Raw genomic sequence first — 14,365 nt, 5'->3', positions numbered from 1 at the left:
CTTGTTATCTTTATTTGAGAAATTATTTACAAGGCACTGGTTTCTTGAATCTTTATATTGCTCATGCATTTACATACTTGCTAAATATTGAATCAAATTACCCTTGAGAAGTATTTCCATTAACCATAGTCTCCTAGAACCTCAAATTTCACTTACTAACCATTCCTAGGGACCACCCCCGTTAGCTTAACTAGGAGAGAGCTTTGACGGAGAGAGTTAGGAATAGGTGACAGCCCCTTCTCTGAGTTTGCTACCAAGAACACACCTTGTCGGGTTGATGATTTTTCCCACATTAACCTAGGTGTGCAAGCAAGGCGGCAACATGTATCTCTTTTAGGCTCACTAGGGTTCGATGGTATATGTTATGACATTCTCATTGTACTCTTCTATGCATGATTCACTTCTTATAAAGATGTGTTAGCACTCCCAACACTTACTCATTGATGTACTTTTATTGCCCATTGGCCACATGACGCCTATGTCACAAGGTTGGAAGAAATTTAACTTTGAGATTCGAATTTTGGCGAACCTTAAAAAAAATCGAGGTTCGGCGAACTTTATCAAACCTCATAGCTATTGACCAAGTCCATAGATCAAAACTCATAACTTCATGTCACAACTCAAGCTTGTAATTTATCCTTGTAGTTTCCATGTCCATGATAGCATTTTTGATGTTTACTGATGTTGATTTCTTACTATTTTATCTTAATTTGTTTTTTTTTATATATATATATAGGCGAACCTAATCGTGAACCTCATCCGAACATCATAAAAAAATTCGAACTCAAACCGAACCTAATCATTGTCGAACCCGAACTCAAACCCGAACCATGTGACATTGCATGAGGCTACCATTGGAATTTAATGTTTAAATTAAATCATATAGAATTGTTACAAAATAATAGTTATGCAAAATTCATTGAATATTCCATATGATTTGTCAAAGTTCACACATGTGACATTCATTAAATCGTCAAGAATCTGATTATGGTCATTCCACATCTTCCTCCTGTGTACTTGTATTTCCTGTCTAGGGAGCACATTTGACACACACGTCCTCTCTAGAGACTTCTAATACGGATTTCTCTTTGTAGGCTTGATATAGTCATATTACCTTTGTCAATATTGTTATTGTGCAGTACAAAAATATATGACTTTTCTTCAACATTTCCCTATAACAAATATGTTTTCGATGTCTAAAGTCTGAAAACTTAACAACTATACGTATGTACATTTAGCTCTCAAAAATCTTCCTAGAAAAGCAACAAAATTGGAATAAATTTGTTTGTACTTGGCATGTTTGGCCACTGACCTTTCTTGGATTTAGGCCTGATCTCAACAAACAATGCAAATCATCAATCTGCAAAAAAACACATTATTCATCAGTGTATATATGTATTAACTCCAACTCTAAAAGGAAAACAAAAGCCGTACATGTGGATGAAGTTATAGTGTTGACGGTTAGGATCACAAAATCAAGCAGGATTCAAGAATATGATTAATACATATTACATAGTGCTAATTATCCAGCAACTCAATTAACCAGTAAGAGGTGAACATCAAAAGATAAAAGCAAAAGAAAGAATCTGAATACCAATCAAGATAGAGAAAGTTTGGAATGGGGCCTGGTTTTCATGATTAACAAGGAAAAAATCCAAACCTTGCAGCCATGCATAAATTCCATTGTAAGAACTTGCCTTGTGGTTAAATCCTGAAAATCAGCCGTAAAGCAATCATGTTAATAGAATTCAAGTCCAAAATCATAGCCTCAGAACAAAGATACCAAATGGAGGCACAAAAATGCATGGAAGTACATGCAAACTGCAAGCAGCAAAATATAAAGTGGTTGCAGGAAATGATATAGTTATACTAAACTGAACTTCATGGCATAAGTCTTTGGATGATATACCCAGAAGATATGAGGAACCTTAACCGATTTGTGTTTCTTAAAATTTCTTGCAGTTCTTTCTGCATTTTCTGCCTCCTGAAGAAAATCTGGGAAAGCCATAGTAAATTCAGTTGCAATAATTAAAGGCTCCAGGAAAGTAAATACACACCATGAAAAAATTATTCAGTTTTTGTAAAGAGTTTATTATATGCATTTTCTTTATATTAACCTCAATCTCATTCCTTAAAGCAACTTTTATTTAACTTTTGTTCTGGACTGCTGTGGAACTTTTGCAGTGCACTGTTCTAATTAAATCTGGGAACAATGTCATCACAAAAGTCAAAACCTACCAAGTTCCTTAGAAAGTGTCTTTTCAAATTCTGGCACGATCCATTCGAACTGGTAATCAGGAAAAATCTGCAAGCTTGGAAAGATATAATTAGATTTAAGCGGATTGAAAGAGTGTAACTTCTTTCACAATATACGTTCCCATTGTTACTACAGAATGCATCAAAGGGATGAAACTGAGGCTACCCTCCAGTCACAAGATCATCTTCATTAAAAGAGAAACCCGGAATAAACCTCATTGTCACTACTAACCATCCCCAAAGTCACACTATCCTTATAAATAAAGCAGGTAGCCAAACAATTTAAACGCTACTTATACTCCATGAATGAGAGACATGATATGTTTCAAAAATGTGAAGTAAAGCATAATCTCTATTATGGCATTCTACTTCTATAGCATAGAGTATAACTCAATGTTGAAAATAAGACAGAATATTTTAATTTTTTTCTTTAATATGAAATACAATGATTTCAATACTAACCAGTTACAAAAAAGAAAAATGATCAGAATCATATGGACACAAACGTGCAGACATATTCATAAAGGAGCAGTAAAACTATATATGTGTATTTAGACTATTTAATTCTACGCATTTTCACTCACTAACTGATAAATTTATTTTTAATAATCTTACTGACAATATTCTATTGCTGAGTCAACAATTCAAAGTAAGATTAACTACCCATGATATCGCATGTGAAAGAATGGCCATTGTTCTGATGTCTACTCTCAGCCGTTGTTGTAAACCAGGATACTGAACCTGCTACCCAAAACATGTAAAACACAGGCAACATGATGCATCAGTTCAACAAATACATGTTCAGAAAGCATAGGATGGAATCCAAAAGGAGCAAGCAGATGATTTCCAAAACGAATCACAATATTGCCACAGTTTGCTCATTTTAGACGCTTTGTAAAGATCAATAATAAATACCTTAAATAGCTAGCTAGAGTTTCAATACACAAACAAATCACCTTAATGGCAGAGAATTCTCATTCCTATTAATTGCTTAATAACCCAAAATAATGAACAATAGATAACACACATCAATATTACACATCAAAAGCATAATATGAATGATCGAGGAGCATTGCTCCATATTACAAGGGTGGTGAGTTGCATAAGAATACTTAAAATAAAAGAGGATATCTCCAAATACCTGTTGGCTCTCCATTTTTGGTCTTTTTCCACATACATTTTACATCTATCCATCATCATTTTCTATCATATCATGGTCATTTTCCCACATTTTTTCCTCTTATTGCACTTTAAGGTAAAAATAGTTATGTCTTTTGAATTTTAGAAATTTTAATAAAAATTTGGTATTAAAAATTATTTTGACTAGAACAGAATTTCTCGTAATGGCTCCTTTGAAGTTGTATGTGCAAGACACCTGGATGGAAACTGAAACTATATTCGAGAAGCTTGGGAACCAAGGATTAACAGACTCCTATTGGCACAGTCTAATTGAGTCAGAACAGGCTTGGTCAACATTGGTCAAACTTGACCAGCCACCCAGAAATCCCTAACTAAAAGGGGCAGTTTTGTGATTTAGTGGGATTTTGTCATATTTTGTGCAACCAAAAGGCTAAGTTCAACCTAAGTAGATGGATTAGGACTCTTATAGGCTGTTATAGCTATTTTAGCTAAGTTTGTTATATTTTTGGCTTATTTAAGCACAACATTCAGCACTCATGAACATGTATTATGATTATTGAAACTACTTTACTTTTGAAGATAATTTGAGGAGCTTGTTTTCAAATGTATCAAGCAAGGGTGGAGAGCCCCCATTCTGAGCTAAGTACACTGCAGTGTAATTTAATGCATAATTGTGAATATTTTAGATAGTTGTTTTCTTTGCAGTTCTTGTGAATATTTTCTGAATAGATTCATCACATGCCATGTTTATTTATGTTTTTGAATGATTTCATTTCAGTGATTAGTTTAAAAAGGAAGGACAACCAAGGCATCTAAGTTAGATCCTCTTCCTTCTAGAGTAAGAACTAAATTGTAAATTGTGTTTATGCATTTGATCTTTTATTGCTTTGGTTTTTGATATGATTTATGGTGAACTGATCTTGTTGCGATAAGAATGATGATGGAGGACAAACAGGACCTCTAAGTTAGAGCCTCTCCCTCATTTCCTATACTCTAAAAAGACTCATTGCACTCTTGCTTCTAGATTAAATTTTCATAGTTTCTTTTCAAGTAATTTATATTTGTAATATGCATTTCCATTATTCTTATTTGAACAACTACTTCAAGTTCCTACACTAATTAATCTAAGCTCTCATAAACTTTGGTTTTCTTCTAAGTCTACCAACCCAGATTGATAAGAAAATACATGTTTTAATTTACCCAGTAAATTGAACCAACATTTTGGCGCCATTGTTAGGGAAGCATACTTAGATATAACTAATTAGGAAGATTGTTTAGAAAACATTAAAAAAAATGGATTTTTTATTATGGTTATTTATGTCCAGACAAAGAGACGAAAATGGTAAATATACAAAACAAGACCCCCCAACTACTAAACCATTGGTGAGAGCAGGACCACCTACATTCGAATTAACTACACAATTGCTGGAAAACCAACATTAGAGGAATTAGAGGAAAAACAACGTTCAAGACAAAGGATAATTCTTGTTAAAAGACAAACTTTGTTAGCTTATGATGTAAAAAGAAAACAAAAACAAACAGGAACATCTTCCATAGGAAAACAAAGAGAGACAAGAAAACTAATTGATCAGCTTATTCTTGAACAATTAGATCAGCCTATCCTTGAGCAACTAGATCAACCTATCTTTGAACAAACAAAACAAGTTGAAGATACACAATCTCAATTTGTTACTGAAACATTTGAAACTGCTGAAAAAGACATGGCAAAAGAAGGACAAGGATCTAATATCCCATACTAACTCCAAAACAAAGGTTACAATATGAAAGGCAACAAAGAGAATGGCAAAGAAAAAGAGAGGAAGAAATGAGAAGAGAAGCAAAAAAAAAAGAGAAGAAGATGCCAAAATAGAACATGATAATAAGAGAAGACATGATGCAAAAACAGACAATGATCAAGAAGCTACTTTTGGATTCCCAATTTTAGATACTAGAGCAATTCTTGGAGAAGAGGTAAAAATGAAGAATATTCCACCTTCTGTCTTACCAAATTTCTATGGAATGTCTTCCAAAGATCTTGATTCATTCATGTTTGAATTTGATATCTTATGTCGTACTTATGGTTATACTGATGATACACATAAGCTTCGTCTTTTTCCTACTACTCTTAAAGCAGTTGCATTAAAATGGTTTATGGAATTAGGAGAACACACTATTACTTATTGGGAAGATATGAGGAAAATTTTTCTTAAGAAATATCAAGCCTATTGTAGGCCTAGAGATTCGAAGAAAGCTATTTTTAGGATGTCTCAACAAGAAGATAAGAGTTTGGAAGAATACTTAGAATGATTTCTTTACAACTTACAAAAATCCAAACAACATTCTTTAAATCCCGATATCATTCGAACATTTTTTCTCAAAGGAATACGAGATGAGTATCTTGATATTCTCAATGTGATGGGAAAAGGAGACATCTCATATTTGCCATTTGATGAAATTGCATAATTATGTCAAAAGTATTCCAGAGGGAGAACTAAAAGTGGAAAAAGAGATGCAAATTCAAAAGTTACTAAATCAGCAACAAGAAGCATAACAAGAGCTGAATTAGGGAATTTGTTTGAGAATTTTAGCACTGATATCTTGAGCACAATAGGAACACAAATTGATGTATTTAAGGCTAAAAAGAAACAAGATGAACAAGATCAGGGGTTGGAATTTCTAAGTCTAACTGTTAGAAACCCTTCATGTACTTTCTAATATATTTCTACCTACTTGTTCTGATCAATTAACAAGTTATTTACCATGTAAATATTGAAAATAAATACAAGTACATGCTCAACACATTACAGATCATCAACTGAAGGAAACAAAGCAAGCACACAAGTGACACCGTTGTTTTTGGACTAATGTCCCCGGAAAAACCCAATGCACGAAAACCAGTGCAACTATCTAAGGGTTTTAATTATTAAGCAGTTTCATAATACAATCTGGGTGCCAAAACCATATCACCCAACAGAGAAAAATCTCGACAGTACTACCTCTCCTTCGGAGACGGATGCTCTGGCTGAAACCCCGGATAAACACTCCAACAACTACTCAGCGCCAATCTGCCCCACGAAAATCCCAGCGTCAGCCTCTAGGGACTGCGTCAGCCCTTTCTGGCCTACCGTCTGCCCAGCGTCACTCTAGCTTGACCTGTGTCAGCCTCTGAAGGCACTGCGTCAACCCTTAGAGCCTCTGCGTCACCCACACTAGCTATTTGAGGCACTGTGCAGCTCTTGGTTGCCTCTGCGTGAGCCCTAGCTGGCTCTGTGTGAACCTTTGGCTGACTCTGCGTCCTTCTCTCCCGGCTACTGCGTTGATCCTCCCAATACTATCTCTGCCTCTCTGCTTCTGTATTCACTGCCCCTCAGCTGCAACTCTGATCACTCTCTCAACTTCCTCAGCAAACCCTGCCCCAGAAAGTCGAAATCTTGATCAACTTGGTGTGTTCTCCGAATGACCCTCAAGCCTCCTTTTATACTTTTCTCATTGACAATTCAACAGCCGAAATTAAGTCCCTAATCAACGCTTGATCCATGACTTTTGGACACTTCTAACACAATTTTATATTAATTCACATTAATATTTTATTTTCCCTATTAATTATTTTAATATCTCTCAAACTGTTTAGAATCCGCCCAAACCATTTCTGGGTATTGGAGATCTCATGTGCCTTAGCCTCTCCACAAATTTTCGAGACTAGAGCACATCCGATGCTACCCCAAATCAACATCAGGTACTATCACTTTTCTATCCTAAAGGTAGGAAGAAACATCCACTAAGGGAATGTCCTTTAGATGGTATTCAGATTTGTGGACTTTGTACTGAAAATCATCTAACTAATCATTGTCCAAAGTTAAGGGAATTACAGGCAAATTCAATAGAAGAAGGTCAAGGGATTGACTCTCTCTACTATCTGGCACCAAGAAGACCTTGGCAACCACGGTTTATAGGTATGCCTCAAAATTTACCTCAACAAATTCCTCAAAATTATCAATATCCTGCTCAAACTTCATGGAATGCTCCTATGCCATGGCAGGCTTGGCCTCCTCAGCAAAACCAAAACCAAAACCAACCTTCACAAAGTTGGCGAGGATATGCTTATGGAGCCCAACCTCCCCAACAATTTTACCCTCAACAACAATATCAATCTTATCATCAACAGTCATAGCAACAGTCATATCTTCAACAACCATTTCCAGATTAGCAATTCTAGCAACCCCCTCAGTCAAATCCATTTACACAACAATCATTGCCTACACTAACTCAACCTCAGCAATTTCAACTATCTTCAAACGAAATACCACCCAGACCAACTCAATTACTAGCCCAACCGGTAGCAAATCCGAGTAACAAAGTGGAAAGGCCAATCTACAATGAAGGAACTTCATATTTGATTCTTCCTATTCAAAACATCCACTTAAGGTCTGGAAAAATCTTACAAAAAGACTCTTCTATGATTATAGAAGAACAAATTGAGGAGAGAAATCCTGAAAAACTTAATGCAGGACATCAAATTCAAAAGAACAGAATAATAACAACTCAAACACCTCCTTTTCCGGAAAGGTTAGTAGAGCAAAAATCTTTAATCTCTCTTCCTAAATTTGATATTTTAGATGAATTGAAAAATTCTTATGTCAAAATTCCTTTATTGTGCGCTATTAAAGATATTCCTATTTATACAAAGGCAATTAAGCTCTGAAACTGGATTCGTTGAAATAGGCACACGTGTCCCGAATCAGGCGAATCGGACACGATTCATGTCAATTTGTGTCCGGAAATTGGGACAGGACACGATCGTGTCCCAATCGGACACATCGTGTCCTGATTTCTGGACACGAATCCAAAAAAAGTGACTCGTGCAGCCTAAAAAGGCGACTTTACTGTTCTTTTTTATCATTTTCTCCTCTCTTTTGCAATAGGTGTTGATTTGGGGTAGCATCGAATGTGCTCTAGCCATGAAAATTGGTGGAGAGGCTAAAGCACATGAGATCTCCAAGACCCAGAAATGGTTTGGGCAGATTCTAACCGGTTTGGGAGATATTAAAATAATTAATATTTTTAATGGAGATCCTAAGTCTAAACTTAGGAAAAATAAAATATTAATGGGTATTAATATAAAACTAGGTTAGAAGGTTCCAAAAGTCATGGATCAAGCCGAATCTATTCTTAGCCATTGATTAGAGATTTAATCTCAATCGTTGAAAGTCTAAAGACCAACAGAAAAAGTATAAGAAGAGGCTTGAGGGTCAGTTGGAGAATATACTGAGGGAGACTAGTCAGTTCGATTTCTGGAGTGGGATTCGCTGAGAAATTCGAACTAGTGGTCTAGAGAGCATCAGGAGGCAACAAGTATGGAACAGGGAGTCGGGAACAGCACCAGAAGACCAGCGCAGAGGTTGGAGAGGCAGATGCAGAGGCAGCATACTGTGCAGTCACTGGAGGGTCTGCGTGAGTGACGCAGAGAGGCCCAGTGCTGATGCAGAGAGACAAGAGCTAATGCAGAGGATCTGGGAGCTACGCAGAGGTCAGCTAGCCTGACGCTTAGATTGGGAGAAGTGCTGGAGAATTTTTTTCTCTCTGTTGGGTAAGCCAGTTTGGCACCCAGTTGTACTGAAGAAATGCTAAATAATAAAATCCTCCCTTGCTGCACCAGTTTTCCCACATTGGGTTTTTCCGAGGACTATTGCCCAGAATATCTATGTCGATGTGTTGATTCTTGTGCATGTGTTTGTTTCTGTATTATGGTGTGATATCTGCAGCAAAATTTATTTTAATATTTACTGAAGGATTTTCATAAATATCTTATTCGGCAATAAGTAGGTAAAATAAATCAGTTGTTGCAATGATAGAATTTTCACATGGTATCAGAGGAAGTAATCAGAGACGGGAAGGGAAAATCAATTATGGGTCGAGACCATGATGCAGAGGCATCTATGTCAGGAGATTCGCATGGATTTTCAGAAAATTGTACAAGAGAAAGTGATTTCGATTTCTCTATGTTGGCTTCCAGGCGGGATGAAGAGTGGCTTGTGTAACTAGCTCTGCATCATCAGAGGTATGGTATATACTATATAGACAGTGAAGCCTCTTGGCATATGACGGGAATCCAAGAATGTTTCTCAGATTATCGGGAGGAGAAGATAAACTTTCAGATCACCATGGGGAACAAGGCAAAATGTACTCCAATAGGGAGGAGTACCGTAGTTTTTCAAACTGAAACGGGAGAGCGGTTCCATGCTACCAATGTGCCGCATGTACCAGGATTGAGGATGAACTTACTTTCCGTGTTGCAACTTCAAGGCAAAGGCTATGACATTTTCTTCATCAAGGAGAAAGTATACGTCAAACACCCCGAGCTGGAAAAAGAAAGTGCAAATCAGGATCAAAAGTAACAAGTTGTACAGACTACAACTAGAATCACCAATGGCACTAATAGGCAGTCATGAAGACAAGGATTTGAACGAACTATGGCACAGAAGAATGGGACATTTGCACCATAGGGCTCTGAGAATCCTCAGGAGCACTGTAACAGGAGTTCCAGATCTAAGTATGGAACGAGATGATGTATGCAAAGGATGTGCTCTAGGAAGGTATGCCAAAGCAACATTTCCTAGAAGTAAGAACAGGGCCAAGAGTGTACTAGGATTGATACACTCAGATATCTGCCGACCCATGTTCACTACAGCGCTCAATGGCATTGAGTACTTCCTTACCTTCATTGATGACCACTCAAGGAAAACTTAGATTTATTTTTTGCAAACCAAGGACGAGGTTTTCTGTCGATTCAAAGAGTTCAAGGCTCTAGTGGAGAATCTGAATCAGTCTTCATAAATGTAATTTTGATATTTGTATTTATTCAAGAAAAGAGAAATTAAATTTATAGTATTTGTCAATGAGTTTCTTGCTCATTGAAAATAGGTCAAGCACATTTTAAAGTGCTTCTAGAAAATCAAAGTCAAAATGTAATTATAATATGACCCTTTGATGGCATGTTACATCATGAATGTCAATGTACAAGGTCATGGGAACACCTACAAGCATAGTCAAATCCTCTCCTAGCATCAACGAAGTCTCCAGCAGCAAAATAATGAAGAAAAGATTAATTATAGCGAAACTGTCAAGTCGGCCTAATAGATAGTCAAGTGGGCTTGAAGATGAGGGACAGGCCTCTATTTATAGAGGTTGTCCACTCAAAAGCATAACAAATTCTCTCTGAAATCAACGAGGGTATGAGGCAAGGAAAAGAGTACTAAGGAGGACGAAGAGAGCCAAGGTAAAGGGTTAACAAGGGCAACAAGCAAGGAGAAAGAACAGCGAAGAAGAAGACACGTTTTCAATGGTTTCTACAACCACACGTGCAGAGATAAAGGAGGCTTCTTACAATCATTACAGCAATAACAAGTATCTTGGTTTTGGGCTAAGAAACAAGGACCATAAGGCCTCCCCAACTAGCGAAGAAGAAGGAAAAGACAATGTGGAGGACATTGTTTTAGGGTTTATGTCCACACGTGCAATAAGTAAACCCTTGCATATTTGAAGCAGAAGAAGGCAGCAATATTCTATGTGTATCTAGGTCTACGAGGTATCCAAAGGAAAGCGAAGAAGACTCTTTATAACGAAGTAAAGAAGCCCTAATGTAATAGGGTTTCTTAACTTAGACAAGCAGCAGTAGAAAGACGAAGTGCTAAGGAGCAAAGTGTCGGAAGACAGAGATCCATGTGCCGGAAGTTATAGTGCAGAAAGAGGAAGGATTTGACTTGTGCTTGGAGGATATCCTAGTCAAGGGTCTAGGGTTTGGCAGTTGTTCAAATAAGAAGCTTCAATAAGAGAAAAATTACAAAGGGTTTTCCTCTCAAGAGTGGAGAGGTTTTGTCCCTGACAGAGAGGCAAACTTTGTGTTCTTGTTATTTTGTTTTGGTAGTAGTTTGATGAAGTACACACATATGCACTGATACGAAGAAGAAGAAGCATAACCTAACAAGAAAAATAAAAAGACTCCACAAATTGTTATCAAGTAACGAAGAATCACACTACACTACTTTGCCTTAGATTCTTCAACACTTGGAAGGAGCATTATAACATGATTGGCATATATTCGATCTAGTATGGAAGCAATACTCTTGAACGATGAAGGAATGCAAATGGTCAAGTTGTAGTATGAAAGACATAATGCAGATCTTTCTCCTCTTGGGAAAAGAACCCTGTCTTCATCAGGTGTAAAAAGCAAGCTCGTTCAAGAAAGGATGGCTAGATGGTTATATGGAAGCAAAGGTATGCATGTTTTAAGTAACTCTTCTCTAGGGTAAGGTTCATATCTACAAGAATCATGCAAGAAGAGTTGGTTATGAGAATGTGCTCAATAAGCCTTCCATATGGTTACATGATGCTAGAAAGAAGAAATTTAACATGGCTAGAGATCAAGACTCTCTCACAAAGTAGCGTGACATAAGTACAATGATATTGATCAACATCAAGTATGATCTCCGAAAGAAAAAGAGGGAGTTAATAATAACTACTCCTATGAAGATATTGCAGCGTGGTAATCATGTTCGATCCATGGGCATCTTAATCAAAAGTCAATGCATGGGGAAGGATTCTTGTGTGATATGGAGATGAATCGTGCAAAAGGATGTTGATCTCAAAGGACTCAAGTAAACAAATACTTTGATGAAAGGGACATCATGATAAGTTAAGTTTGATATTAATATTTTAATATTTGGTTATCGGATTGACATATTGTTTTGCTACCTAGAAGGATATTGCAGAAATGCATGATGGCAGTTGAAGCAAGTTCAATTGTTAGTGTTGAACTTGATTCAAAGAATATATGGATTGAGTGAATGGTTATGGTAATCCTTAAAGGATTGTGAAGTCAAGATGTTTACATCATCATCTTGGAATTGAAAGGTAGCAGTATAAGAAGATAACTTGAAGTTCATGTTCTGACAACAACAAAAGATCACTTTCATGTTTAGAGGGAGCTATGACTATCTTGAAGTTTGATAAGGCTCAATATAATGCCTTCATTGATGATGACTAGAGGAAAGCGATATGTAAGATTGATGGCCTGAACCTTGTCACAAGATTGAAGGAAAAAGATGGCTCCATAATACTCAGGAAGGAAGAAAGCTCGATATAATGAGATGCAAAGAAAGAAGGAGGCATGCAGCTACTACTTAAAGATTCCCATGAAGAACTAGTAGCAAATACATCTATGAAGACAAACTAAAGAGCTTGTGGCTATGACTTCCCAATTGAAAGGAAGTGAAAGAATCTCCTCTATGCTTTAGAGAGAGTAAAAGTCTCCTTAAACACTTGTGAAGGAGCAAGGATCTACTCTTTGGTTGAGAGGGAGTGATGATGGACATCACATTTGTATTCTCTTCTATCATGTGTCATGCACTAGGCTAAGACTAGCAATCGTACGTGTAAGTGAAGGCCATGGTAGGGAGAACAGAGGATTGGATAAGTATCTGAGATTTATACTCCTTGAGGATCAAAAATCCAAGCTAGGAAGTATTCTAGTTGACCGACACTCTCTGAGGATTAGACAGGTATCCAAGACAAGAGTGGTCGAAGAGGACCGATATTCTTTGAGGATTAGGAATCCAAGATAAGAATAGTCCTAAAAGGACATACCTAGTGAACATCCAGATGGGGTATGTACCTTGAAGAGGTAGTGTGGTATTTCGCGGAAGACCTCCCAGCATTATGCTCTAATATAAGAAATAGCTTGTCAAGTTAAGGCCTTACTACGTTGACAATGTTGGTCATGATGTTGATGCATAAAGATGGCTTACCAATCTGACTCTTCTTATGAGAACTCTTTAGTTTGAGAATATCCTTGTACCGGGCGTACAATTATGAATACCTTCCTAGTTAAGAGGGAAAGTTGGAAAATGTGACTAGTTTTGGTCTTCATAATTGTCAACGTACTCAAGTCGTTATCTATATATTACGTTACAAGAAAAAGAAGAAACAAAAATAGTATTCTTAAGCATGGGATTCATGCTCCATTTTGATGGTCATCTAGGTGAAGCATGTTCTTCATGCTTTTAGGGTTTGTCATATTAAAAGAATATTTTTCTTGAGTCCAGAGAGTCCTTGTCAATTATATAAAACCCTATTGGGCAAGTTGTAACATGTAAAAGATATTAATTATGAGTCTAGAAAGTCCTTTGAACCTCCAAACACAAGTCGGCCCTGTCAGTGACAAGTCGGCCTAAAAGAGGCTATTCAACCTCATGAAAAGGCTATAAACAGAAGCAGCTTCGACCTCATTTGGGACATTCGACCTACAAGCAAGAAAGAAGTTCGATCTGAGGCAAGGAACAAGAAGGAAGCTAGAGTGGAGATCAAGGAAGCACGACGAAGTCAAGAACATTTGTTTTTGGGCCTTATTCTCTCACACTTGCAAAGGTTAGGGTTTCTGCAGCTATTGGGAGGCCAAGAATTGCAAGTCTGAATTGTAGATCCAAGTTGTAGGAGGACCGAATATTCTAATTCAATTTGACTCTCATTGACTTTGGAGACATTGACTTGCTTAAAGGAAGAACTCTTGAAGGGTTGGCATGTGCTAGAAATTAGGATTTTTGTAGCTACTAAAGGGTTGAAGATTGCAAGTTGAAGTTGCAAGTTCAAAGCTGGGGATTGAATTTGAAGCTGGAAGCTAGTTGAAGCAAGATTAACCCTTGTTGACTTGGTTGATCTCTAACCTAATTGGAAGGGTTTCTTGGAGGGCCACCTTGGTGCTTGGAGGACTTGGTCTAGGGTTTTGGGTTTTGATTTTATCATTTGAAGCAGATTCTATAAGAAGAGGAGATTCTTTCTAGTTTTTCCCCTTGGAGGGTTTTTCCCTGGCTTGGAGCCTACTTCCTGTGTCCATTGTCTTTATTGTTTTTGCTCTTGATAATTGTTTGATGAAAATATCTAATAAAGAAACATAAGAAGATAACTAAAGTTCACA

The 14,365-nt window shown here is 37.0% G+C and overlaps 1 pseudogene across 1 annotated transcript in view; it reads right to left on the bottom strand.

Moving 5' to 3' along the window:
• Window positions 1–14,365, bottom strand: part of LOC149234135 (uncharacterized) — a 350,486-nt pseudogene that overhangs the window by 97,959 nt on the left and 238,162 nt on the right. The window contains exons 6-10 of the transcript XR_016246072.1: window positions 2,920–2,997; window positions 2,239–2,305; window positions 1,910–1,995; window positions 1,661–1,711; window positions 1,313–1,360 (exon numbers count right to left, since the gene is read on the bottom strand). The product of XR_016246072.1 is annotated as an uncharacterized LOC149234135 (transcript). The remainder of the gene's footprint in view (window positions 1–1,312; window positions 1,361–1,660; window positions 1,712–1,909; window positions 1,996–2,238; window positions 2,306–2,919; window positions 2,998–14,365) is intronic.

The sequence above is a fragment of the Pinus tabuliformis genome, chromosome 8 (genome assembly GCF_031772625.1).
Source record: "Pinus tabuliformis cultivar Carrire ecotype Pingquan chromosome 8, CPIR1, whole genome shotgun sequence".
NCBI classification, from domain to species: Eukaryota; Viridiplantae; Streptophyta; class Pinopsida; order Pinales; family Pinaceae; genus Pinus; species Pinus tabuliformis.
This window is presented reverse-complemented; position numbering and strand designations above follow the sequence as displayed.